This window comes from Amphiprion ocellaris, chromosome 18, assembly GCF_022539595.1.
Source record: "Amphiprion ocellaris isolate individual 3 ecotype Okinawa chromosome 18, ASM2253959v1, whole genome shotgun sequence".
In the NCBI taxonomy this organism is placed as follows: domain Eukaryota; kingdom Metazoa; phylum Chordata; class Actinopteri; family Pomacentridae; genus Amphiprion; species Amphiprion ocellaris.
This window is the reverse complement of record NC_072783.1, coordinates 4,898,673-4,926,369: the sequence shown is the minus strand read 5'-3', so window position 1 is coordinate 4,926,369 and position 27,697 is coordinate 4,898,673. Positions and strand designations below refer to the sequence as shown.

General features: G+C 39.1%; 1 protein-coding gene across 3 annotated transcripts in view; it reads right to left on the bottom strand.

The window, feature by feature from the left end:
- Positions 1–27,697, bottom strand: part of LOC111575976 (thyroid hormone receptor alpha) — a 283,113-nt gene that overhangs the window by 79,133 nt on the left and 176,283 nt on the right. The gene's annotated exons all lie outside the window — the stretch shown is intronic.

Sequence of the window (27,697 nt, the reverse complement as noted above, 5' to 3'; positions counted from 1 at the left end):
TAAACAGACCTTAAAATGTGACCCTAACTAAAGCTATACCTGTGTTTTTAAAACTCAAACTTAATGAATCCAAACCTCAAAAACCTAAAACCCAACAAGTTGCTCTGAAACTGAAAATGGTCACATTAAAGACGGATCAGCCACGATGTTAAAAACACTTAAATGTGAAGGGAAGATCTTAAAAAAACTCAAACTTAAGAACTCTAAACCTCCAAAACCAGAGATCCAAGATGTTGCTCTGGAATCAAAAATAGCCACATTTATAGATGGATCATCCATGATGTTAAAAACACCTAAAGGCAAAAACTGATCAAGCTGTTACAATGCAACATGCTAGTTGGAAACCTTGGGTCCTGGAATTCTTGTGGATGTTATTTGGACATTTACCACCTATAAAAACATTTTTTGTAAATCAAGCACTACCCCTCATGTCAAACAGAACTTCCATTGCAATGCATAAACGCCTCAGGAACAGTTTGATGAACCCAACAAAGACGCCAAGGCATTGACCTGGATTACAAACTATGAACATACCAACCAAACTGGGCGTTGCCCCACCCTGCAACCCACAGTACCCAATGTTGACATCCAAGTGCCAGACAACCTTAGAGTTCTGGTCTCCGAATCCAGATCAGAGCTGTTTTGGCAGCACAAGGAGGACCTACGCGATGTTAGGTAGGTGGTTTTAATGTTGTGGCTTACTGGTGTACGGCACTTACACCCAAAGTGCTTGTCTTCGACCCATTTACACACTACCTCAAACACAGATGTCAGCGAGCTGTCAGGCAGAGCTCTGTCCTGACCATAAGCAGCGGTTTGGTCAGTGTTTCACCTTGAAACATGTGGACCAGAGGAGCTGGGGATCGAACAATCCGCTCTGCCTCATCAATTATCTGGCAGCATCGGGCACACCGAGACGTCTTGTTCCCTCCTCCCCACGGGACGTCGCGTATCTGCTCGACAGCTCAACGCTCGCCATGCATGGATGCACGTGGCTGGTGCAGCAGGACAGAAGGGAAACTTCTAAAAACGAGAGCAATCAAATCCAACCCAAAGCTTTCGGCAACCCAGAGAAAGTATCGGGTTTTATGCCAGAACTCTAAAGAAATCAACAAGTTTGTCTTAAATACATGTTCCTTAAGCTGTTTCACCAAAGACATGCTGCCCTTGTAGTATAAGAGGTTCACCACATGTTGTGCCTTCACTGTGTTACGCTGTCAGCTCCGCTAAGTCTCCTGATCCGTCTAACAGCATGACCCTGGTCGTATAAAACAGAACAGAAACAATCTCACCTTCAGCCGCTACAACCGACTACTTCCTGGAAATCTGCTCGGGGAATGTCACCTCTTGAACGGGCTTAAGAAGTTTTAGGATGAGCTGCTGAATGTGTAACTACTCAAAGGGTCCTGATCCACTAACCCCATACCTCCCTTGTCTGTTGTCCAAGGAAGGCTTTATTCTTTCTCCCGCTAATCCCTGGTTCAATGCCTTCCTAATCTAGAACAGTGGGATACCGGGCATGAGAATGCCCTCAGACGAGACTGATATTATTACTGCTTTCTCTGCTAATAGAGAGATTATACTGTACGCCAGCTCCAAAACAACCTTTCTCTGCAGGAAAATGAGCTTATCATCACCTATTAAGCTATTTTGTGCTGACAAATTGTGAAACTTTGAACCTTATAATAACAGTAACACAGCAACTAACTCAAGAAAGCAGATTACAGGGGATTGTTAGGCACATGTGAGATTATGATTTTAAATCTGGAGTTCAGTGCTGCAGCAATATACTTGATTATTTGATTTGCTGATTCACAGAAATAAAGAACCTCCAGGTTTTAAAGTGAAGATCAGACAAAGCAATTTCACAACATCCTTCTGGTCAAAGAGAAAGTGTAAAACCAGATGTTTTTCTTTATTTTGTGCATTTTTATATGTGATTAAATGAACAATACTGACACTGAATATCCCTCTGACCTGTAAAATGTGCTGGTGGGTTTGAAAGTTTGAATGTTATTTATTATTTTTTTTAAATCACCAAAATTAAACCAATTATCAGAGTCAGAAAAAAACAAAAAAAAATCATCACATTTTCAGTTTTACGCAAGTCCTTGAACTAATCATGTATGATGTGTGGTTCCATCCATAAAAAATGAACCCCGTTGAAGTGTAAAATCATGACATTTCATCAAAATTACTCTATTCCACACTCCAAAAAATCATCTGTTTGCACCAGATTCAACTGTGACCAACAGTCACATGGCAAAAATTCAGTTTACACAAAACAGATAGAAACACATTAGAGGCACTGAGAGGAAAATAAAAGATACTTGACAATAAAATAAATGCCGCATGGCTTAAAAATGGAATACAGAGGAGCAGGTTGTCAGCAAATAGTTGAAAGATGCACTCAGCATGGTGAAACAACTTTCTGATTTACAGAGTAGTGTGAAAAATGCCTTCCTTATAGAGGTTTTGACAATGTAAGAAGAAAAATATCTGTAATATCAAGGACCAAAATGTGTATTTTCCAGGACTGGTAACATCTGTGGCACTGATTATTGATATTTTTTAGTTCTCTAGTTCTAGCCGTGTTTGTCCTGTTTCCATAGATGTGCAGGATTGTAAATTGCAGTCAAAAAAATAACCATCAGTGAGATAAAATGTGACAGGAGAAAGCTTGGGGTTCAAAGGGTCAATCAAATAAATTTACTTTACACAAATCAAATTTTGAATTTCCATAGTTTTTACTCACATCCGAGCTTTCAATTTATGAACGAGTCTTTAACGTCCGAACTTGTGAATAACTGCAGCCTTTACCGGGTGGCAAACATTATTTATTTACAGCTCATCACAGAAATGTAGGGAAGAATTGCGGTCTTGAAATGCAGGATGTAGTGGAGGGTGGCCGCTTTCAAATCTTTGTTAACCAATTTCCATTCATGAAATAAAGAGCCGCATTAGAGATGTAATTACTAAAGTTTGTGGCCACAATACAGGCTAATTAGCATCTGAAGAATTAAGTAAACATCCACCAGCAGGATCTTTAAAAGGATTCCCTTTTATTATGATTCTACTGAAAGGAACGTTCATCAAGGACTGAGCCAACAAGTATGCACATAAACGCAACCTGCTGACATGACCAACCCGAGTTATTTTCCACTGTGACCCGACCATGATCGATGGTGACGGTGTAGTCGGACAGCAGTGACATAAAACTCGGAGGCCTACCATTAATGGAGTGTGCTGTATCAAAGCCCAGCTCTCTATCACATCAACTGTTGCCACAAGTGGCACTCGCCTCACTTTGTGTTTGTGGCACAAACAATTAGTTGTTTATCGCGCTGGTCGGACGACGACGGGCGGATGGGAAAAAGGGGGGCTATTGTTTGTTGGTTTGCAAATGAAACTGCATCCAAGTACCAGTAAACAAGAGGACGAATTTCCCACCTCAGCTTGAGAAACTATTCGAGTGAGGAAAACACCGTTTATGATTGGACAGTTCATTTCTTCCCTTCTACTATCTACAAATTACCAGGCCATGAGGAAATGTAAATTCTCCCAATGCTGCAGGTGTAAACAGATGTATTTGTGGACGGAACCTCTCAGCTTCAGGCTTCTGGGTGGGTGATTTTATTCTGGCTGAACTCTGCAACAATCAACCACTGTGTTTGCACCACCGTCTGGAGCACATCAAAGCCCCAAGAAGCCTCCGAATGTTGATGTGAGGTTTATTTATTTACTTTCCTTTTACCCTTTTCCACAAGTTCAGAGTGGCTGTGAACCAAAGCTTTACAACATTCACCATTTAGCCAGATCACACACGCCGTCAGTTTTGTATTCCGCTCAGAAAATGGAAGCAAGTCCAGTCCGCTCGCATTAGTATCGATTTCCAGCAGACAGCACTTTTTGTTTGTGTTACTTCGACACCGGTTGAGTCATTAGCAGCTCATACACACCTTCTATGAGTGAGCAGCGATTTTCCACAACATTAAAACCACCTGACTGTTATTGTGTAGGTCCTTCTTGTACTACCAAAACAGTTCATGGACATGGGACGTCTAGGGGTTTCCTGTATTTTCTTTTACCAGGATGTTGACTGAGGATGATTTTGGGTGCCTCTATGGAGTAGGTTTGTTCTGATGCATCCTGATCAGATTGGGATTTGGGGAATTTGGAAGTCTGGCCAACGCCTGGATCTCTTGGTTGTGTTCCTCGAGCTGTTCCTGAGCATTTTTTCCTACAAGGGGAGTGCCACATCTATAATAATGTTTCATTAGGTGATACGTGTCCAAGTAACCACGATTTGAAAGCAGAACATTGGAATGTCATCAACTTCATCTATCAGTGGTTTTAATATTGTGGTTGATCAGTGTATGTATGTCACCAACACAGACTGTATATAAAAGCTGGATGTAGCCTCCAAATTTGAAAAGTAAAGCCAATGGAAAAGTGCCTTAAACTTACATTTTTCCATCTACCAGCAGGGGGCATCTCCTCTGGTTCCAAAAATAAGTCTGATCGTACAGAAATCAATGAGAAAATGGCCTGACTTTTGCGACTTCAGTAAACATTTTCCTACTGAGTTTATGGTCTAATCTGCAAGTTGCAAGATGCTTTGAATGCAGTGCGATGTTTAATTTAGTAAATTATAGTCCTATTTAAAGCAAAATGTTTTTAGGGCGGAGCTACCTGGTATGTCACTTAGTCAAACCCACTCTTTGCTTGTTATGTTTGGTTTCAGAAGACCAAAACTACGAGGGCCAGATGCTAGACACGAAGCTTCAAAATGACAGCTAACTTTTTAAAAAATAGCAAAACGTTAAACAAACATTAGGAATTCTTCCAGTAACTATGTTGGAAGTCAATAAACTAGGCGGTGAAGTGTCATCTGACTGGTAACCCCTAAAAAGACCCTGAAGAAAAAGAAGAAACAAACAAACTCATGACAGAATGATGCTTAATAATTGCTATTATCTTTGGTGTCAGCTGCGATTGGACACGTTCCGTGCAGGAAAAAGCTAATCAGTTCCATGTATCAGCACTCCAATTATGTACAATTAGTGTTTTTGTTTCGGATTTTTGTTGTTTCCAGTAAGTTTTTCTAATGCAAGACTTCAAAATGTGCATAAAAATAGGTCGAGCAAAGGGCAGCAGTTGTCCCACTGTTACGGTTTTAGCTGTGGCCATCACAAACAATTACACTGTTAAAACTCAGCGCGAGTTTGTCCTCTAAACTCAGTACTTTGGAGATTCAAATGACAAGTTGCACAGAGTTTTCAGGTTCTGGATCATTCCTGTCAGGAGAACAACCCCTGGAGAAAACGTAAATACAACTACAATTTCCATTTCCCACCAACTTTGGTGACTTTGCCCGTTCAGGGCTGTTTATTTCTCTTATGACAAAGAAAGTGTCAAACACATAAGTCTGCTTCAAGGTATTTCTTGAAAAAAAAATCCTCACAATAGCTGCCTGATAAATCTTTGTAAGAAAACTTATCTGCCCACGAGCTATACAGTGCCTCTCTTTCATCTCGACCGCTGTGTCCTTGTATGTTCTCGCCCTCGCTCCAACCCAGGAAGTTGTGCTTATGTTAATATCCCCTATATCCAAGGTCAGGGCACGAAAATACTGTTTGTCAAGTGGTCTGGGGGCCGGGCGAAGAGTACATAGCATGCTTGAGACGAGGAAAGACAGTGTGAAAGGGAGGAGATAAGCCGGGAACGTGAGAAAGAAAGAAAGAAAAATAAGATAAAGTGAGTTTGGGATAATATATACAGCACATTCTGGAGAGGGGCATGGAGGTAAAGTTGATGAAAGGTGAAAACAAAGATTTGATTTAGGTCAGTGTTGGAATGAAGACAAAATAAACCCACTTTATCAGAGCTGGAGGACGAATAACAGGAAGAGGCCGGGCGTGACGAAAGGCCAATTTAGCTCAGTTTCAGCTGTTTTTGAGCATGAATTTACAGCATTATAGGCACTTCTTTTTTTTCCATGACGACACAGATGAATGCCTCTGACTGTACACATGAGCCGTGGATTTATTATGAAGCCATTTATGGTCCGTGTGCATCAACAGCACTGAAATGTTGTGTGCATACATGCTGGGATTGTATCAGCAGGTAGAAACACGTCATTCCTTTGTTTTTAACAGGGAATGATTTTCTTTTTTGCCTTCATTTGGTTGAGAAAAGAGCAAGATCAGAGAGGAAATGAACGACAGGGAAAGACGACGTGCAACAAAGGCCCTTGTCTGAATCCAGTCCCAGGACATCCCAGCATGGGCCTTAAACCGCTCGGCCACCCTGACACCCCAACATCCATTGTTTGAGTAACAAACACTAATCCGCTTTGTGCATGAAAGATGGCTCTGAAATGTTTTCATGTTCCTCGCTGGCAGATAACTACAGCTGTGGTCACTGCGGCCATTCAAACATGTCAAAGCTCTATGACAGCACACTCCACCATCCATCTGTGCTCTCTGCAGCCTCCAAATGATTGTCATTTTACCCAAAAATGAGCGACTTCAATGGCAGCTTTGAAGCCTCAAAAAAAGGACCAGACAGAAGCTGCATATTTAGCTGAGTTTCAACCCTCTGAACCCTAAAACCCACAGCTGGGCTTGAAAGGCGTGTTTTCTGAAGCAAAAATCAACAAAATGACACCACAAATCACAGTCAAACCAACTAAATCAAACCCTGTAATTGTGGTAATTAACAAAAATAATCTCATTCTACATGTCTTCTGTCAAAAAATAAACAATTTGCACCAGATTTTCTTTAAAAAACTACATTTTTTGCACGCTTTGGCACAACCGTGAATCAAAACTCAGTGATTTTTCAGTTGAACTGCAGGCTATGTTTCGAGTAGACAGGAGACATCTATGGAAGCAAATTACAGATTAAGAGCAATATAATATGTTCTTCAGCAATATAATAAATGCAGCATGGCTCTAAAAAGGTACACAGAGCAGCAAGTTGTTGGAAGATACATTCAGCATGGTGAAATGTCTTTATGATGAGCAGAGTTGTGTGAAAAAACACATATTTTGTTGTAGTTACAAAGATGTAAGATTCTACATTCAAATATTTAACCAAAACGAACTGTTTGCACCAGTTTTTGTGTTAAATGTCCTTTCGGCTGAACTGCAGGCAGTGTTTTCACACAGCAGAGAGGGGTCAGGTTTTGAATTTTAATTTATGGAGGAAAATAATCCAAAAGAAATCAACTTTTCTATTTAGTTTTTGTTATTTATGACATTTTAGCTGTGTCACACAGCACAAAAGGTATTTTTGATTTCTTTCTCTGTCTGGCCATGGCTGTGCTATTTCCACAGAGGTGCAGGAATTTATATCCGTAAGTTGTCAGAAAGTTGTTGGAAGATACATTCAGCATGGTGAAACATCTTTATGATGCGCAGAGTTGAGTGAAAAACCGCTGACTTTGTCGTGGTTATAAAGATTTAAGACAAATTTTTCAGTATTGGTACCACTTATGGGCACTTTGTGTTCCATTCTTCCAATTTATGGATAAAAATCCATGTTTCTATTTAGTTTTTTCGTTATTTATGGCATTTTAGCTGCGTCATGCGGCACAAAAGATTCTTTTGATTTCTTTCTCTGTCTAGTCATGGCTGTGCTGTTTCCATAGAGGTGCAGCACTTTGTGTCCACAAGTTGTCAGAAAGTTGTTAGAAGATACATTTAACATGGTGAAACAACTCTCTTGAATTGATATGCAGAGAAGATTGAAAACGGCGAGTTCTTAAAAATGTGAATAGTAAAACATCTACAACAACACCATAGACATATACACTTCATACCAGTATCCCTAATTTGGATTTGATGCTATCAGTTTTAATTATCGAAAGTGCGGCAGAAAGCTTGACTTTGCTGCAAATTATCTACAGCGTTTCTAATCTTGTAAATGACAAGATGATATCTGAGAAATTGGAACAACACATTCCTGAAATCATGGCGCATGAATCAAATCAGGAGTCTCTAATTAAACATTGATATGATGACATTATCTGTGGAAAAAGTTTCTAACATTTAAGTTCTCTGATTTTTTTTCTCCACCTTTGTACAGCGCACATGTTCACCCACGCACACCCAAACTCACACAGCTCAGCCTCATGCACCTCAGAATTTTAATTGGACCTGCAAAAAAGCTGGCATTTTCCCCTCAAACAGGGTTCACCTTTAATTGCATGCTTTAAAATGCATCAAAAGAATAACTAGTGAATGCATGTTGACGCCTGGAGAAGCTCGGAATTAATTAAACATGACCTACTCTCTTTCTCCTGTGTTTCGGGCCAAATAGATCAATGTCCCACTGCTCTTCAAACAGAGCGCAGAACATAAAGGTGGGTGATGATGGAGCGGGGAGCTCAGTTCAAGGATGTTTGGGCGTGTTTTTGACAGAGAGGAATCAATGGAAAGCATTATTAAAGAGACAGTGAGCTGAAACAATATTTAGGAATGTTTCTCCTCGGAGATCCTGAGCCGGCTCGTCAGCTGTCAGGAAGTTAAGTTGGAGTGAGTGCAGAGACTTTGATAGTTTGTGAGCAGCAGCGAGAGATCAGAGCGTGGATGAAGTCGGCAGCTTTCACATGTCAGTGCCACCACGTATATGTCTTAGCAAAGTGCTGTAATTGCCAGTTTCCCACTTGTGGATACAAGGCGTGATCAAAAAGTTTCTTTCCAACATGTGCGAATACTAACCGTCATGAAGCTAGATGACAGCATGCATCAGCACACGGATTACACATGTTTTCTGTAAATACTGGCAGGTGTGCATTTGAAATCTCTCCATGGAGCTCAAACTGGAGCAAACGTGGAAACTGATTACGGGTGACAAGAGGCGACACCCACTAAGAAAAGAAACAGGTTTCACCATGGAAGAGTCTTTAAAACCAGACAATGTGCATCAGACCAGGAATGTGGTTGTTGCTTCATTCAACATTTGCATTGTTGTTTGTCATGAATTCATCTTTCAAGGCTGCACAGTTAGCATAGAGTTCTATTATATCCTGACAGGTCTGAATGAGCCACAAATGCCCTGAAATGTGTCAAAATTGCATGTGTTGGCTTCCTAGCACAGGGATTTAGCTGTTTTTCTGACCACAACAACACAATCACCACTCCTGATTTGCCATACTTTCTAGATTTGGATCCCTGTGACCTCTTCTTCTTCCACAAAATGAAATTCAAGTTGCTGTTTTGACACAGTCTAGGAGAATTACATGTGTTGCAGGAGCATTGGGAGCAGTGTGTCCCTGCACTAAGAGACTACTTTGTTAGGAATAATGACATACATTTACACATCCAGGACAGTTTTGGTTTAGATACCATCTTGGAACTTTTTGATCATCCCTCAACATACCAGTCTAATTGCAAATGAATGAATTGCGCTACTTGCTAGTTGTGTCTCCCTGTGACTTCCTCCACAAAACAGAATTCAAGTTGCTGTTTTGACACAGTTTAGGAGAATTACATGTGTGGCAGGAGCACTGGGAGCAGAGTATTGCTGCACAGGAAGACTATTTTGAAGGGGATGGTGGTCAAATGTACATCAGGTATAGTTTTTGATTGTTCTTGGGACTTTCTGATCAATCCTCAACCATTCTAATTGAGGCATTTGTCTGAAATATCCAACATGGATGCCTTATGTCATTCAGGTTAGTTTTTATATTGTCAGTGCAGAGTATTTTAAACCCTCACACGGCCAAATATGCAGCCATATGACCGTCTTGAGTTTTCCCATAAACATTTGTTCTTTCTCATTTCTACCACCCATCCGTAAGACACCGATGTGATGTTTGTGATCATTCCAGACAAAACAGTGTTCTAAGTAAAACCCTGCCTGGATGAAAAAGAGCTAATAAAACCTGACTTTCCATCTGTCTTCCTCCACAGATGTCGGGACCCGCTGTAACCCTGTTTGGTTCAAGATCACACTATCTCACTTCATCAATACAAAGTGGGCAAATTAGGGCCAGCTTCTACCTAACAAGTCTAAAAATGGAGCTATGCAGAAATTAAACTTAACTTTATTTGCTAATTGTTTTAGTTCAGTAAAAGAACCAGTAAAAAGGCATGCAGCTTTATGACATTATCTCCTTGGCTCCTTCTGCACAACTTCTTTCAACTCTCAGTCCATTTAAATGTCACAGTCGCCATCCAATTTGGAAAAAATGAAGCCTAGACATTGGCTGAGAAAGTGCGTTTTCATTCAGGGCTCTTTGACTAATTAACTGAATCATCGACTTCGAGGAAAGCAGCCAAGTCCACAAGATACCTATTAAGGCCACACAACTTTCATGTCCAACATAAAAAAAAGAAGCAGAATTCATTTTTAACACAACCCAGCCAAGATAACCACATGATTCAAACTTTCCGAACAACAACAACTTCTTCTTTCTCCACAGATGCAGCAGGTAGAAAAAGAAACCCTGTGCACTAGAACAGGAGTGTCAAACTCATTTTAGCTCAGGGGCCACATTCAGCCCCATTTGATCTCCAGTGGACCGGACCAGTAAAACCATAAGAAAATAACTTATAAATAACCACAACTCCAAAAAAATCAGTTCTAAAAGTGTTTACATTTAATGAAATATCTTTTATAAAACTTGATGAACAACCTGAAAGTTTTTCAGAAAAATAAATTCAAATTCAGCAAATTCAGCCTGAGTTTATCATTTCCACATAACAACTTACAGATCACAGTTTACCTACAAAGGCACAGAACATTTAATCACAGGTATCTGGAACTAAACAATCCAGTATTTTATTTTATGATCAAAACAACAAAAGTTAGACAAACACCAACAAAACAAGACAAAATATTACAAAAATGAGACACAAAATGACAAAAGCAAGACAGAAAATGACAAAAATGAGACAAATGACACAAAACAAAACAGAGGCAAATAATTCGACAAAAAAGTTATGAAGCAACAAAAACAAGACAAAAAATTACACAAATGAGACCAAAAAAAGCTAAAAGCGAGAAACAAAACAACAAAAGAATAGACAAATAACAGAAGCGAGACTAAAAAACGCAAAACAACAAAAACGAGCAACAAAATGACAAAAACATGAGACAAATGACACAAAAAGACAACCCAAGTAAGACAAAGGTGGACTGACTGACTGCAGAGCTCGGTGTGTGGATTCTTTAACCCTCACATGCAGAAATGGGTCAAAAATGACTCAGTGAAAAGATTTTATCCTTTCATTTTCCAGGTATTCCTCAAAAAATAAGTTTTGATATCATTCAACTTAAATTTTTAAGATAACTTTTATACTTATGTATTATGGTAGTGTTCAAGTAAAAGAAGGTTTTCTTTGTATTCAGAATGTAAACTAGATGAGAGAGAAAAAAAAGACAACAAAAAAACAAAAACAGGACAAAATATTACAAAAATGAGACACAAAATGATAAAAGCAAGAAACAAAACGGCAAAAAATGAGACAAACGACATGAAACAAAACAAAAATGACACAAAAAATGTTACAAAATGACAAAAAAATTAACAAATGACAAAAACGAGACAAAAATGACAAAAGCAAGAAACAAAATGACAAAAAAATAGACAAAGTACACAAGTGGGACAATAAGGAAACAAAACAACAACAAGAGACAAACAACAAGTCCAACAAAAAAGACAAAAAACAACAAAAACAACAGAAAATATTACAAAAATAAGACACAAAATAACAAAAGAACAATGAGCAATCTATTATTTTATTTCATGATCAAAATTAGTTTTCAAGGTCTAGAAATTATTTTAAATTCACAGTTTTACTAATTTAAAATCTAAAGTTAATGTTTTCTCTGTAATTTTTACACTTTAAGGGCCGAATTTGACCCTCTGGAGGGCCGGTTTTGGCCCACGGGCCGCATGTTTGACACACCTGCACCAGAAGATGCCTTCATGCTCGGCCACAGAGGGCAGATTTCAGCCTCTGAGGAGAACCCTTGTCAAAATTCACACCATGACAGCAGCCATGGGGGTCAGCGCTCTCAACTCCCAAGGGTGGCCCCGAGCAATTAGTGGTTAAGTAATGGAGCAAGGGCCGAGGCCAAGCTGTTGATGTGGCGCATGCAGTCTGATCATAGAGGAAATAGCGGTGGAAACGTGGGGAGGACGGTGTCAGCACCCCAGGGTCAAAAGTAGCCAAAGGCAAAGGGATCATATTTCATGCTACGTCTCCGCTCGCCCTCTCTCCAGGCTAATTACTGTCAGGGAATTATTAATAGGTGCAAATGGGTCACGGTGAAACCACTCAATCCCATTTCCTCCGTTCCAAACATGACCTTGCGGCTTCGCGCAAACACAGACGTCTGCGTACACACAAAAAAAGTTAATGTTCAACCTACATGTGTGCGGCGGTTCGAGATGGAAAACAAAACAGACAAACTGCTCAGAAACATCCATTTGTTTACTACTGTGGAAGCAATAACACCTGACGCAGCAGCTCTGTGCAGGAAACTCTGGAGAGGAAAAACGCCGAGACACGAATCTCTGGTTTCAAACGGTTTGAACTTTGGCCCACTTTGAGCTCTCGGGCTGTTATTAGCTGCTCGTCTCACGTATCCCAAATCAAATGTAGAGCGAGCGAATGATGCACTCCTTCATGTGTGACACGTGTTACTTTATTTGGTGTACACTACAACAATCTGTGTGTTTCAAAGAGCCCCTTTCTCACTGCGTCTCTGTGAAAGCCTTTATATAGTACACACTCTAAATCCCTCAGTTTGCCTCGCTGAAAATGGGAACACCGTGTCCTACCCCGTCTCGCTGCTAACAGTATGTTTCTTATTCTGTTTGCGCCTACAGTATGTGTGTGTTTGTGTGTGTGTGTGTGTGTGTGTGTGTGTGTGTGTGTGTGTGTGTGTGTGTGCATATAGATCTGGGCTGCAGCAAAGGACAAATAGGAACAAAATACTTTCAACATACTGCAGTTTCTGTATGTTTTTGTTGCCACCGCTGTGCCTCTTAAAGCACAAATCCGTCCCTTTCACCGAGTGTCTTTCTTCGTCTCTTTCCTTCAGCTGCATATTTTTCCACAGATCTCCATTTAGCTCCACTCCTCTCCTCCAGCTGTCTTTACCTCGTCCGTTGGGCTCTTATCAGCTCTCGGCGTGTCACTTTCAAAACTAATGATGATGACAGTGATAAGGCTCGTAAAACAAAAGCCCTGAGAACGGCACAACCTGTGGTTACTTTCGCTCCCAGATTAGCGACCTGCCAAAACTACTCATGCTAAGTCAACATCGCATCACTGAACCGGTCTACGGGGCAGCGGGCCCACGACATGACTGCTACGATGCGCAGAAAATCAGTTAGACTGTCATGAAAAGGCACAAAACAAACACAAAGAGATGACAGCGAGAGACAAAAAACAGCTGCGACATGTAAATTGACCACAAAGCAACAAAAAAAATCTATGAAAATATGTAAAATGACCACAAAGCAACACAAAACAACCGTAAGTGGATGTATAGATGATACAGCAAAACAAGTGCAGACGACTTGTGTGAAAATAGCTCACTAGTTCGCATCCAAACAGGCTTTTTAAAACTTTTGTTTACCCAGAAGATGCTGTCCGAGCACACATTCACACCCACTGGTTGCTCAACCACAGCGTTGAAACCCCAGCCACTGGGCCGAACCACCAGGAGACTTAAATATCAAGTTTTCTGGCCTTGTAATATATCTATATGGTATTGTTTTCATATGCTACATGAGCAAAATAAGCTGTCATTGCATGGCTGAGTGTTTGTGCTTTGGAATTCCAATGTACAGACTGAAAACCACCAGTTATGATGGTGCAACAGGCGTCAAAAAACCGAAGAAATCCAACCTGTCAGCTTGCAGGGAGGGGCTTTCTGTGTTAATAGTTCTCTTTACAATCCGGTTTGAACATGCATGGCTGATTCACTCCAATAATACAGATTGTAGAGTAGTTTTACAGGGTTACGCTTATTCATGAATCCGCATCAGGCAGCTGAAAAACTGCAGTTCCTTCAATGTCCACTAGAGGCTGGCCCCAAAAGTGAGCCAATCCCCATAGACCTTCATGTTAAAATGTTCAGCTTTACAGCAGAAATAAACATGTTTAAAATCTGATACAAAAACAGTTTTAGTCTCTACAGATAAGTTCTCCACTCATGACAACTGTACAAGATGTACATTTTTACACTACTTGAAAGTAACGCATAATTTAAAGTGTTTACATCTGAAAAAAAACATGCTACACCCACTGTACACTGACTGCCAGCATCAGTTGTTAGACATACATAGTTAGCTACAGATGTTGAATATAGTGGACAATTTCGATGCTAAACAAGCAGAAATGTCCCTCAAGAATTAGATACCAACAATAAGTGCTAAAAATTGCAGTTCCTCAACTGGCCACTTGAGGCTGGATACAAAATGAGTCAATCCCCATAGACCCCAATGTTAAAATGTGCAAATGTACAACAGAAATAAACACGTAAAACCCAATGTACACTCCCTGCTAAGTGCCAAACATCAGACATAACAAATTAGCTACTAGTGGTGGATGCTGTAGCTGCTAAAAAGGCAGTAATTTTGCTCAAAAATGAATGGACACCAATAATAAATGAAGCAGAAATATTAATGAAAGTGGCAAAAACTGCAGTACTGCTAATGGCCACTAGAGGCCTGCTAAAAAGCGGGTCAGTCTCCATAGACCTACATGTTAAAATGTGCAACTTTACAGCAGAAATAAACATGTTTACAGCCTGGAACAAACAACAGTTTTTGTCTCTATAGCTAATTTTACTACTCATGACAGCTGTACAGGGGTTAGTTTTCAGACTATTCATCTGTTTAAACTGTACTAAGGTTTAAATTTATGAATAAATAAGGGTCCATGGCCCACATCAGCTCCACTTAGCTTGTTGCTAATTCTTGGATTAGCCAGGCCTTAGAAAGACTGAAAATGACAACTGGAGGCACCACACTGAACTCTAAAACCACTGTTCAGGAAACCTATTGGTAACGTTACTGAGGGTTCCTTTTACTTGATCTACAGTCTAAGATCTTTACTAAGAAAAAAAAACAATGGTTTAGAGTTACATCCAAGATATTTTGGAGTTTCAAGGGATCAATTTCATGGAAAACAGCTTCTAAATAAGCCTGAAGGACTTGAAAAAGTAGGTAATAGCGATTTTTGTAAAAGCTACGACAATAAGATTTGCAATAGTCCTGCATCAGTTCAATGTTTACAGTGCTATAGATTCAAAACATGATGCTGCAGAACATACATCCTCAACTGCAGCCTCTGGGATTTGCTAATTGCATTGATTCACATTACAATTCAAAATCCATGAATTTTCCATCTCTGCTTCTACTTTTGTATTTTTACAGATCAGAGATGAGTTTTTAAGGGGTTTAGCTAACGCTAACAGACGGGCTTTAAGCTCGACTGCCTTGCTCGGCGGCCCGTCAGCAGGACCTGTTTAAGGTGAAGGCTGGTGGCACAATGTGACTGACGAGCCGTCGAAGACAAATTTAAATAAGACATCTGCGTACTTGTGGGGCTCGGCTAACTGGTTTAAGATTCTGCCAGCCTCCCCCCCTCCATTCTCTGCCAGCATTACAAAGTGTCTCATTCTTTACATTTTATTGTCCCATTACAGCAGACAACATGTAAATCTTAACGAGTAACATCATGGCAGGCTGATGTAAAAACAACAGATGTTCTGTGTGCTCTCTGTGTGTTGCATGTTCGTTTGTGCATGCTTTAGCGCTGCACGTAGAAAACAGGAAGGCTGCACAGAAATTTTTTTTTTTTTTAGTGTCAATTAATGGCATCTAATATTATTTTCTGTTGATGGGCGGATCAATTACCGTTTAAGATGTCATAAACTGCTAAAAAGAAATGCTCATCACTGGTTCTGTTAGTTCAGTTAATCACCCAGATATATTCAGCTTATGATGACACAAAGCTGGGAAAACAAGAACAACATTTAACCCTGTAAAACCCACTGTTGTTTCTATCTATCTATCTATCTATCTATCTATCTATCTATCTATCTATCATTATACCACTGTTATTACTATTATTTTTTATTCATTTATTTAGCTCATTTTCTTCCATATGTGGGTCTTACAGGGTTTGATATTTTTACCTGGCAAATGCTCATTGATTTTCTGTCACGCAGCTAAACAATTATTCTGATTTTCTTGCAACAACAGAAAGCAGCACGGATGATTTTACAGCCTGCACGTTATGGATTTTGTTCTACAGCTCGGCTTAATGCAAGCAGCTGCAGCAGTTTTCATCAGGATTAACAGTAATAGAGACAATAAAAGTCTGCTGGATTTATCTTTAAATGGTAAAAGCAGGATAGATGCAGTGGGAATAACGCTGGTGGACTGGTTCAGGTAGTCGCTGGGAGTGAACTTCAAAGGTTCCACTGTCAGCGGGGGTTAAATGAGGCAATGTATGCTTTTACTAGACCTGCTCATATGGAAAAAGCTAAAAAAAAACACACGTGTCCGCTTAGAGGCGAAAGGCCAAAGATTAAAGTCCAAACACTCTGCTCAAAGATTTACGTACTTCTAAATATTTAGATTTACAGCCACCGGGGAGGAGCGTTATCAGTCCAGAATTAATGCAATGACCTCAAGCCGGAGTCATAAAGAATTATCATCAGCGACAAGAGCAACGAGGAGTCCTGGAACAGATGTTCTCCTCTCAACATCACCCAGTCATTCTGGGATTACAGGAGGAGACAAAAACCAGCAGCACACAGATATTCAATGGCTGCTAAACTGTTCCAGTCATCTTCTGTGGATTCAAATTAAAGAGAAAGCCAATAAAAATATTCACTGTATGGCTTTTTAAGCATCCTCGCTCCGTTTTAGTGCAAAGCTCTGCACTTCTGCACACATAACAAACTGACTCAGGCTGTGAGCAGGAATAGAAAAAAGGGAAAACAATCTGTTCTTTCTCATTCCCACTTCCACTTTCTCCTCTCTCTATCTGCCTCTCTCATCCCTCCTCTTCCCACTCTGCACTGGCAAGGACAAGCTAAGGTGCAGCCAAGAATGTGACTGAGTTTGGAAAACAAATCCAGCTCCTTTCTCTTTTTTTTCTTTCCCCCTCCACTCTTTTCCTCCACTTGCAGTTTTGCCTATTTTTTTTAAGGTGGACTGACTGCAGAGCTCGGTGTGGATTTCTTTAATCTTCAGATGCAGAACTGGGTCAAAAATGACTCAGTGAAAAGTTTTTATCATTTCATTTTCCAGGTATTCATCAAAAAAAATGAATAAAGGAAAACACAAAATTATAAAAATAAGACAAAAAACACAAGCCAGACAAATTGCTGTCATTCCTTGTGCTTTTTCTGAACAAAACAGTCCAAAAATACAGCGTTACGTCAACTTTATCGGTAGTGTTCAAGTAAAGAAGGTTTTCTTCATGTCCGGAATGTAGACTAGATGAGAAAAAAAAAGTGGGACGAAGTAAAGCTGCTGTTCTGTGTAATATTCTTCATTTTTAATAATCAAAACGTCCAAAATGTGTCATAAAGTGAAAAATAAACTGATTTTAAACATGAAATCATTCTTGGGTGGACAAAAACACAACACAAACAATAATACAGATGATTATTCTCAACCAAAATGACATAAAGGGCCTAAAAACACATGGATTCTTTGCATTCAGGTCCTTTTTGACCCACTTATGGGTCCATCTAAGGGTTAAATCCGGCCCACTGCTTCTCTCTGCTTTACGCTTTCCTGCCTCAGTCCACCTTAAGAAAAAGTGCACTCCGTGTGAAACTGTTGGAGGCTGTTGGCATGTGAGTTTTCCACAACTGTTTTCCGGAGGGACGAGACGTCCACTTCCCCACACTTGTTCATTTCCTCGCGGCTTATGGAAGCGTCTAATTAGAACAAGACAACACCGGGACCGAGTGACATTTTCAGATAGTTGCTGATTTGTGATCTTTTGTGCAGCATGACACAGCTAAAATACTGTAAATAATGAAAAAAATGAACAGAAAAGTGGATTTTTTGATGATTTATCCTCCATAAAGTGAAAAAACTGAACACAAAGTACTAAATACTGGAAAAAAATGGTTTTACGTCTTTACAACCTCGACAAACTTGTCGATTTTCACACAACTCTGCACAACATAAAGATGTTTCACCATACTGAATGTATCTTCCTATAATTTCCTCCTCTGTTTATCATTCTGGAGCCATGCTGCATTTATTCTATTGCTCAAGAACGTATTATTTTACTCTTAATCTGTAATTTGCTTCCATACATGGATCCTTTCTACTCCATGTAAACGCAGCCTGCAGTTCAACTGAAAAATCAATGACTTTTGTCTCTTGGTTGCTTCACAGTTGTGCCAAGGAGCGCAAAAATGCTAGTTTGTTCGGTAAATATGGTGCAAAACGTTTATGTTTTCACACAAGACATGTAGAATGAGATTATTTTGGTTAAATATCACAATTCTAGGGTTCATTTTGGTTGTTTTGGTTCTGATTTTTGGTGTCTTTTTGTTGATTTTTGCTTGTTGCTCAGTTAAAACACTGCCTGCAGTTCAGCCGAAAGGACGTTTAATGCAAAAACTGATGCAAACAGTTCATTTTGGTTGATTCATTAAGCCATGGAGAATGTAAAATAAAGTGATTTTGACGTAATATTGTGATTTTAAATGTGTATTTACTTCATTTCTCAATGTGACTGCGACTGTGATGCACTCAAGGACCGTTGTAAAGATGAATATTTGGTTTCATAGTTTCTTGCTCTGATAAATGGTTGCAGATAAACACTTCTTTCATACAGTTAAAGGGCACTAAAGAGGCTTAAAGGGTCATTAAATGGTTTGTTCTGTCTCTCTTTGCTCTGTTTATTTGCGCTTTAATGGATCACAGATGTGTTAAGGCTAGAAGTTATTGAGAAAAAATGAAACGTAATCCTTCTTTAACCCTCGTGTCGTCCTGCAGGTCAAAATTGACCCGTTTTAAAGTTTGAAAATGTGGAAAAAATATATATTTTCACAGCGAAACTTCTGATGTCCAACTGTCAACATTTTGGGGAAATCTTTGATCATTTTTTGTGGAAAAAAAGAAATGTTAAAAATGTTTCTTCAGAACATTCACAAAAAAATCTAAAGAAAATAGAAGTTTTATTGATTTGTATGTAATCACTTTAGATATTTTTATGATTTTTTGAAAATATTTAATTTTCTTGCCAAATTTGGGGGATTTTTAAAAAAAAAAAAAAAAAAACTTTTAAGGGAAACTTTGAAGGAATTATTGGAATTTTCTTCCTGAAGGTCTTGCAAATTTTCAGAAATTTGGGGAATTTTTTTGCAGAATTTTTGAATTTTTCCCAGACAAGGAAACAATATGTTTTGGTGCCTGTATATGAAGACAGCTGGAGGGTTAATGATCCCACATGCAGCATCCAAGTGACAAAAGGTGGGTTTAAGCTTCAGATTTAAAGCACGGACTCATACGGCAGGTTAGCTGGTGAATCCTGTGAGGACACACACGTTTGTCGTGCCAAATTTTGTTCTACAAAAGAGCAAAAAGGTGCGAGAATGTGTGTCAGCGTGTGCAGGTGGCATAATTAGATGGCCCAGCAGAGGAGGAAATTCCATTTTGAGTGTGTGTGTGTGTGTGTGTGTGTGTGTGTGTTTATTACTGTGTGTGTCGGTGAGTGAGTGTGGATGCAGCATTAGGCAGATTGAGCTGGCAGCACCGACATGGAGGCCAGAGGAAAGGTTGTGTGTCTCTGGTGCGACCGGGCACAGAGCCTAACCTGTGTGTGTGTGTGTGTGTGTGTGTGCGTGTGCGTGTGCGTGTGTGTGTGTGTGTGTACGTGCTACACACTGCTGACTACATAGGTAACTTTATCCAACTGTGCCAACAATCTGGGCAATCACTCCGCTCTGCCTTCCCCTTCGTTCGTCTCCCCATTCAGGTGTTGTTTCCATGCCAACAGCCCCGGGGGAAGGCCTCCCTTTACCCAGATTAGAGACGAAGCTGCCGGCAAACTCCCAAAAGGCCATGACAAGACTGCGGTCTATCAAAAAAATATTAATAAAGATGTGATTCCCACTGATTGGGACACAGAGAGGAGAAGAGAAGATGCTATATTTTGGTTTTTCTTGTTGCCAAACACACAGAACTCCTGCTGCGTTCAGGGAAATCCCAGCTTTGGACTTGTTAAGAACTTTGAAAGAATGAATTGAGGTTCATTAAAGAACTTCAAGCAAAATAATCCCACGGAGGTTTCCCCAACACTGGAATTGTATCTGGAAACAGAAAGCGTCTAATTAGTAATTCTCTACTGTATTTAAACAGTGTTTTGGTTTTTATATCTTATTTTATTCCTCTGAATCTCAACCAATTTCCGGGCAGTTTGGGCTCAGTTTTCACTGCAATATAAAGTCCTGCACTTCTATGGAAAGATCACAACTATAGCTAGAAGTAGCGAGAATTCAGAGATATCTTCAGTCTAGCATGAGAAAGTTATAAAATCAGAAACAAAGCCAACAAAAGCGGAATTTCTTCAATTATTTTTTAACAATCTGAAACATCCTGAAATGCACATGTATACATTTCTTCAAGTTCTGAGAAAAAATAAATAGTGGCTCCATGTTCTTGACATCTTATGTGGTTTTATGTGCTTATAACAAAGTAATAAAATCCTAAAAAAGATTTTAAAAAATACTGAAATTTTAAAGTAATTTCCACATTTGCATGTGGAATTTCTTCAATTATTTGTTTTTTTAAAAATTGGAAAAAAAACCTAGAATGCACATGTACACATTTTTCCAACTTTTGCCAAAACTAAAAAAGAAAGAAAAACTAGTGGCCCAATGTTCTCTACATCTTATGTGGTCTTATGCGCTTATAACAAAATAATAAAATCCTAATAAAGAAAAAAAAAAACACTGGAATTTTAAAATCATTTCCACATTTGCCTCTGGAATTTCTTCAATTATTTGTTTTTAAAAAAAAAATTGGAAAAAAAACCCTGAAATGCACACATTTTCCAAGTGTTGCCAATACTTAGAAAGAAAAAATAGTCTCCATGTTCTCTACATTTTACGTGATTTTATGTGCTTATAACAAAGTAATAAAATCCTAAAAAACAGAAAAAAATAATACTGATATTTTTAATTCATTTCCGCTTCTATCTCTACTCTGCTTTGTGTACACAGCCTGCAGTTTAGCTATCTGCGTCTATCAATTTTTGTAATGTGAATGTTTGGCACAGCTGAGTCACTAAAGGCTTTTTTGTTGCACAGATAAGTGTACATTTTTTGGGTTTTGACAGAATTTAATTTGTTCAAATGGTTTATTTTTGTCAAATTTTTAAGGAAGTCATCTAAAGTGATTTTTGTGAAATACAACGTTTACTGATGAGTAGTTCAAGGACAGTCAGTAAGTTGAAAATCTGTTTCTGTGTGTGATAAATGATGTAATACTGGTCGTTTCTTAAATACAAACCTGCCTTCCAAATCCGCCATCTGGTTTAGTTGTTCAGAGGTTTAACTCTGGGATGTGCCTTCACCTGTTTCATATTTAACTTACATATTTACCTCTTCCTTAACTGTGTTTTGTTTATTTTGCACTTAACATACAAAAGACTGAGTAAATACATCCATTACCTTTCCATTATAATGTTCTGGCACACACGAGCGCTCACTTTAAATATGCGGTTTGTTTTGTTGAGAAAGTGACTCACAGATGTCAGTCTGGCTGTGAAACGGCAGCGACTGTGTGCATGTGTGTGTGTGTTGTGTTTGTGTGCACGAGCCTGGCAGTGAGTGATTGTGTGTTTCAGAGATCGTGTGCGTTGTACGTCCGGTGTCTGGGAATTTACTAACAGGGCTGTGATCCAGGCACCAGCCGCAGCGCAAACAAAACAAACCAGACTCGCGTCGGGCGCATAAACAAGGGCGCGAATAAAATCGGATAAATAAATACGAGCAAATTATCAAGAAACGCAGCAAAGCCTCGACACACTGCATTAGAGGGGGGGAAATATTAAGATGCAGACGCTGTTTCTACACTGTGTTTGATTTCTGGGTTTGTATTAGCTTCTAACAGCACATTTCAGCCAAGAAAAACTGCAAACCATCCAGTTTGATCTTGAAGTTTCTCTTTCCTGCTGCTCCGTTTAGACGGCTACTAAATGCAGGAGTTGGCCAGCTGCCTGCTACATGCATCCACCTCGCTAACCGGCCCGGATAAGATGACACCCAGCGACAACACGGAGGCCACCCTGGACGTGTTTGTGATCCGAAGCCGCAGAGAATAACTCCAAGCCACGGAGCAGCGAGCTGTTCCAGGCCGATCCTCGCCTCCTCCCTCTTCAAACAGCAGCTGTGCTAACGGAGGAGAGGCAGGAGGACATCTGCGCCATCAGGAAACTGCAGCCTGGGCGTCTGTCAGGCGTTTAAATGGGGGCTTTTGTAAATCCAGTTGGCCTGCACAGGACTGACAGAGCCGCTAGTATTCACCTGAGGGATGGTGATGGAGCTGGAAAAGTATGATAACAGCAGGCTCACTTTTGATGACTTATTCCTGATGACAAAAAACTGGTTTATCTCGAATATAACCACTTTAACCTGTTTATAAAAGGCACACAGGTATAGCAATGGTTACATAACAATGAAAACCACACAGAAATACATGCATCTCCACATATAACTAAAAAAATATATATATATGCTACCGTTCAAAAGTTTGGGGTCGCTTAGAAATTTCCTTGTTTTTGAAAGAAAAGTATTTTTTTTCAATGAAGATAACATTAAATGAATCAGAAATATAATAATAATCAATCAAATCCACCTAAAAGTTTTCTGCTGCAATGGAAGAAATCTGACATTTTCACAAAGGAGTTAACGTTGTTAGTGACTCTAATCTGCTTCAGTTTGATTTCCGACCAAGCAATAAAGCAGAATCTTATTATTTCTTCATTCCACATGTCAAACATAGCTAAAATTTCTGATTATTTCCATGTTTACATGAAAAAATTAGATTTTTGATTTATTTGAAGCTTTAGATGTCACTGTCCTGCATGTGTTTTTAAATTCATATCGTTCATGGACTAAAAACAGTGTTTTATGGAGACAGTGTCCCTATTTAATCACTTTCAGACTGTCTGGACGGTGGAGTCTAATGACTGAGTTAGCTTAGGAGAGGATTTGGGAGATCCCAGTGGTCTAGTGGTCCAGATAGTTACACTGCCGTTCAAAAGTTTGGTGTCCCTTAGAAATGTCCTTATTTTTGAAAGAAACACAGTTCTTTCCAATGAAGATTTTTAATGGAATATCTCCATAGTGGTACAGAGGAACATTTCCAGCAACCATCACTCCTGTGTTCTAATGCTACATTGTGTTAGCTAATGGTGTTGAAAGGCTCATTGATGATTAGAAAACCCTTGTGCAGTTGTGTTAGCACATGGATAAAAGTGGGAGCTTTCATGGAAAACATGGAATTGTCTGGATGACCTCAAACTTTAGAACAGTAGTTTGTGGTGCAAAGAGGGCGACTAGGTTGAAGAAGAGGTTAATTTGGTGTTAACCTTTCCACATTCGTAAGTAAGCGGTGGTCCGCTAAGATTTGATGTAAATTTGTTTCCCAAAAGTCACAAGAGTCTGCACTGACCCATTTGCACAATTTGTCTGTGAAACTGCAATGCGAGGACATTTTTCTTGCTGCTACTGAGGAAGCGTCAGCACATGTTGTTATAGTTCCATCGTGAAGATATAATTATCCTAACTGCCAGTTATGTCATATTTCCAGGTTGCACTGAAAACACAACTTTCCTGCATTTCATGTGATCTGGATGATCAAAACCAATTTGAAACCATACAATCTGAAATGTGCTTTGGTGATTTTGCAGATCGCTGAGTGGAGAGAGAGACAGGAAACGTGGGGAGAAGAAGACATGCAGGAAATGGTCACAGGTCGGACTGGAAACCCACTATAGACCCTGTTTACAGGTCGCCCACTCAATGTGTTGAGCTACAGGGTTGCCCTTAAAATATTTTCTAATATAATATTGCCCTCTACAGAGCCATAGCAGGCAGATAACCCTCAGCTCAAGAGCCATACGAATAATCAGTTGAAAAAAAATAGAGAGCCAACAAACCCGTTATTCCTTCAGTTAAAACTATTGAAATTTCACAACATAGTAGATTCTAGTATTCTGAAAATTATGTATAAAGTTCTTAAAGAAACTCTACCAGTCAATGTCCAGAGCAGAGCTGCAAAAAGAGAAAGTAAATATGACTATAAAGGAACAGAGATCATCATAAAACCAGGATTTAGGACAAGATTTATGGAACGGAAAGGTATCGATTTATGGAACGATCTAGACGAGGAATCAAGAGAATCTGAAAATCACACACAAAGATTTAACCCTCGTGTCGTCCTGCAGGTCAAATTGACCCGTTTTAAAGTTTGAAAATGTGGAAAACAAAAATATTTTCACAGTGAAACTTCTGATGTCCACATTTTCAACATTTTTGGGAAATTTTTGAACATTTATTGGTGGAAAAAAAGAAATGTTAAAAATGTTTCTTAAGAATATTAAAAAAAAAAATCAACCAAAATCCAGCAAATTTTGCTGGATTTTGGTTGAGTTTTTGTGAATGTTGTTAAAGAAAATATTTAGAAGTTTTACTGGTATATATGGAATCACTTTAGATATTTTTAGGATTTTTTTGGAAGATTTTTACTCATTTTTTGAAAATATTTACAAGAATTTTCTTGCCAAATTTGGGGGATTTTTTTTTTTTTTTTTTAAATAAAACTTTTAAGGAATTACTTTAATTTTTTTTCCTGAAAGTTTTACAAATTTTTTAGCTGAATTTTTGGATTTTTTTCAGACAAGGACACAATATTTTTTGGTGCCCGTAAATTAAGACAACAGGAAGATTAATTAAAACCAGCATATTATTATTAAAATACAAAGAAATGGAGTAAGAGTTTCATAGTGTTGGTTATGAGAGAAACCCTTGATAGCGAGAGAGTGTGCAGACCTCTCAGACTTTATAGTCACGTTGTTTGTTTGTTTTTAATGTGCTCATTGTGAACTGACTGTTATAACGAACTAGCTGACAGCGTAGAGAGATCTATTTTTTCTCCCTGATATCATTAAAAGTTGCATTAATTCCACACTGAGTCACATTGTGTGCTATCTGAGCGCTTTTTTTACATTTGCGACCCTCTCCGCCTGACTCCAACCCAAACCGGAACCATGTTTTTTGTGGTATTTTAATGCTAAAGCTCAAAATGCACGGACGAGTCACGCAAAAACATGCCCGAAGCGGCGTCCTATTTATACATACGATCCCATGATTCCACATTAATATCTCTCATGACATCAACACGGCGCGTTGGGCGAGGAGAATTCTGGAATCTGCCCCTAATGTGAATCAGCCCCCTCTACTCGTCACACGGTGGTGCAGGAGAACTGGAATGACCCGTCCTTCCCCTTTAAATGTACAGTAGAAACAGAGCTGACCTCCCCCACCACCTCACCCACCTCCCCCACCTGCAGCCCTCCCATTCATCTCCACGTCTCAGCCACCTCTGTAATGAGCAATAAAACCCACGCTGTAAAAAAAGAGGCCACAGACACACACACACACACACACACACACACTCACAAAGCACCACCACGGTCATTTCTTACATGCTACCCCCTCCACCCACCCACCCACCCACGGGTGTAATGAAGCCCGGTGAGGCCCCCCGTGGGCGCCGAGGAGCCATAACTACACCCACCTCGCGCTGTAATCTTTTTTTTTCCCCCCCGGCGGCAGATTTCTGTGAAAGAGGAGAAGGTGGTAAAGGGGGAGGAGGGAGGGAAGGTAGAGCCGACAGCCTGGAAGGTGATTTTCTTGGCAGAGAGTCTTGTTGGGGTACCGAGGGCGAGGGGGGCCCCGATTCCCACCAGCTTCCCCCCATCCAATGCCTGTGTGGTCCTGGATCTGATTAGCACCAAAACCCCCCGTCAAAAGGTACAGATGCCCACATGGAATACAGGAACACATGCTGTACACATGCAAAAAAAACAAAACAAAAAAACTGCTCGTTTGCTCCCTGATCTTCATCAGAATAGACCAGGAGTGTCAAACATGAGGCCCACAGGCCAAAAGCGGTCCTCCAGAGGGTCCAATCTGGCCCTCAAAGTGTAAAAATTCCAGAGAAGACATTAACTGCAGATTGTAAATTTGTAAAAATATAAATATAAAATAATTTCGAGACCATGACAAGTTGTTCTGATCATAAAGTAAAATATTAGATTGTTCATTGTTCTTTTGTCGTTTTGCAACATTTTGTCTTGTTTTGTCTTTTTTTCTTTTTTTGTCTGACTTTTGTTGTTTGTCTCATGTTTTTGTTCATTTTGTTTCCTTTTTGTCTCATTTGTGTTTTGCGTTTTTTGTCATTTTGTGTTTTGATTCATTCATTGTTTTGAGTGTTTTTGTCGATTTATGTTTTTTTCTCATCTGCATTTTTAGTTTATTTTTTTGTTTTGTTTCTCGCTTTTGTCATTTTTTGTTTCGTTTTTGTCGTTTGTCCAGTTTCTTGTCGTTTTGTTTCTTGTTTTTGTCGTTTTGTAATATTTTGTCTTGTTTTTTGTCTGACTTGTTTTGTTTCCTGCTTTGTGTTTCCTTTTTGTCTTGATTGTGTTTTTTGTCTTATTTTTCTCATTTTGTGCTTTGCTTTATTCGTTGCTTTGTCCAGCATTTTGAATTTTTTGTCTCATTTGTGTTGTTTGTTTTTTGTCGCTTTGTTTCTCGCTTTGTGTAATGTTTTTGTCTCATTTTTGTTTTATTTCATGTCATTTGTCTCATTTCTTGTCATTTTGTTTCTTGTTTTTGTTTTTTTGTGTCTCATTTTTGTAATATTTTGTCTTGTTTTTTGTCTTTTTTGTCGTTCGTCTGATTTTTGTTATTTTGTGTTTTGCTTTATTCATTGTTTTGTGCATCGGGTGTGTCGTTTTGTGTTTCTTTTTGCCTCTCTAGTGTTGTTTGTCTACTCTTTGTTGTTTTGTTTCTTGCTTTTGTTATTTTTTATCTCATTTGTGCCATTCATGTAATGTTTTATCTCTCCTTAATGTCGTTTGTCCATTTTTTTTGTCACTTTGCAACTTTTCTGTCTAATTTTTTGTCTCTTTTGTTATTTTGTTTTGTGGCGTTCATCTCATTTTTTTTCATTTTGTCTCTCGTTTTTGTAATTTTTCATCTCATTTCTGTACTATTTTGTCTTGTTTTTGTTGTTTTTGTTTTTTTGGTCTGACTTTTGTTGTTTTGATCATAAAGTAAAATACATATCATCAGTTCCAGATGTGTCTAAATGTTGTGTTCCTTTGCAGACACTGTGATCTGGAAGTTTTAATGTGGAAATGATAAACTGAGGCTGAATGTTGCTGAAACTGAATATTTTTTTCTTCAGAAATTTCAGGTTGTTCATAATGTTTTGTAAAAAGAGAATTCCTGAAATGTGTACTTTTTTGCACTAAAACAAAGGAAACATTAGGAGTTGTGTTTTTTTTTTTTTTTTTTAATAGGTTATTATGCTGTGATTTTACTGGTCCGGTCCACTGGAGATCAAACTGGGCTGAACGTGGAACTTGGACTAAGATGTTTGACACCTCTGGGA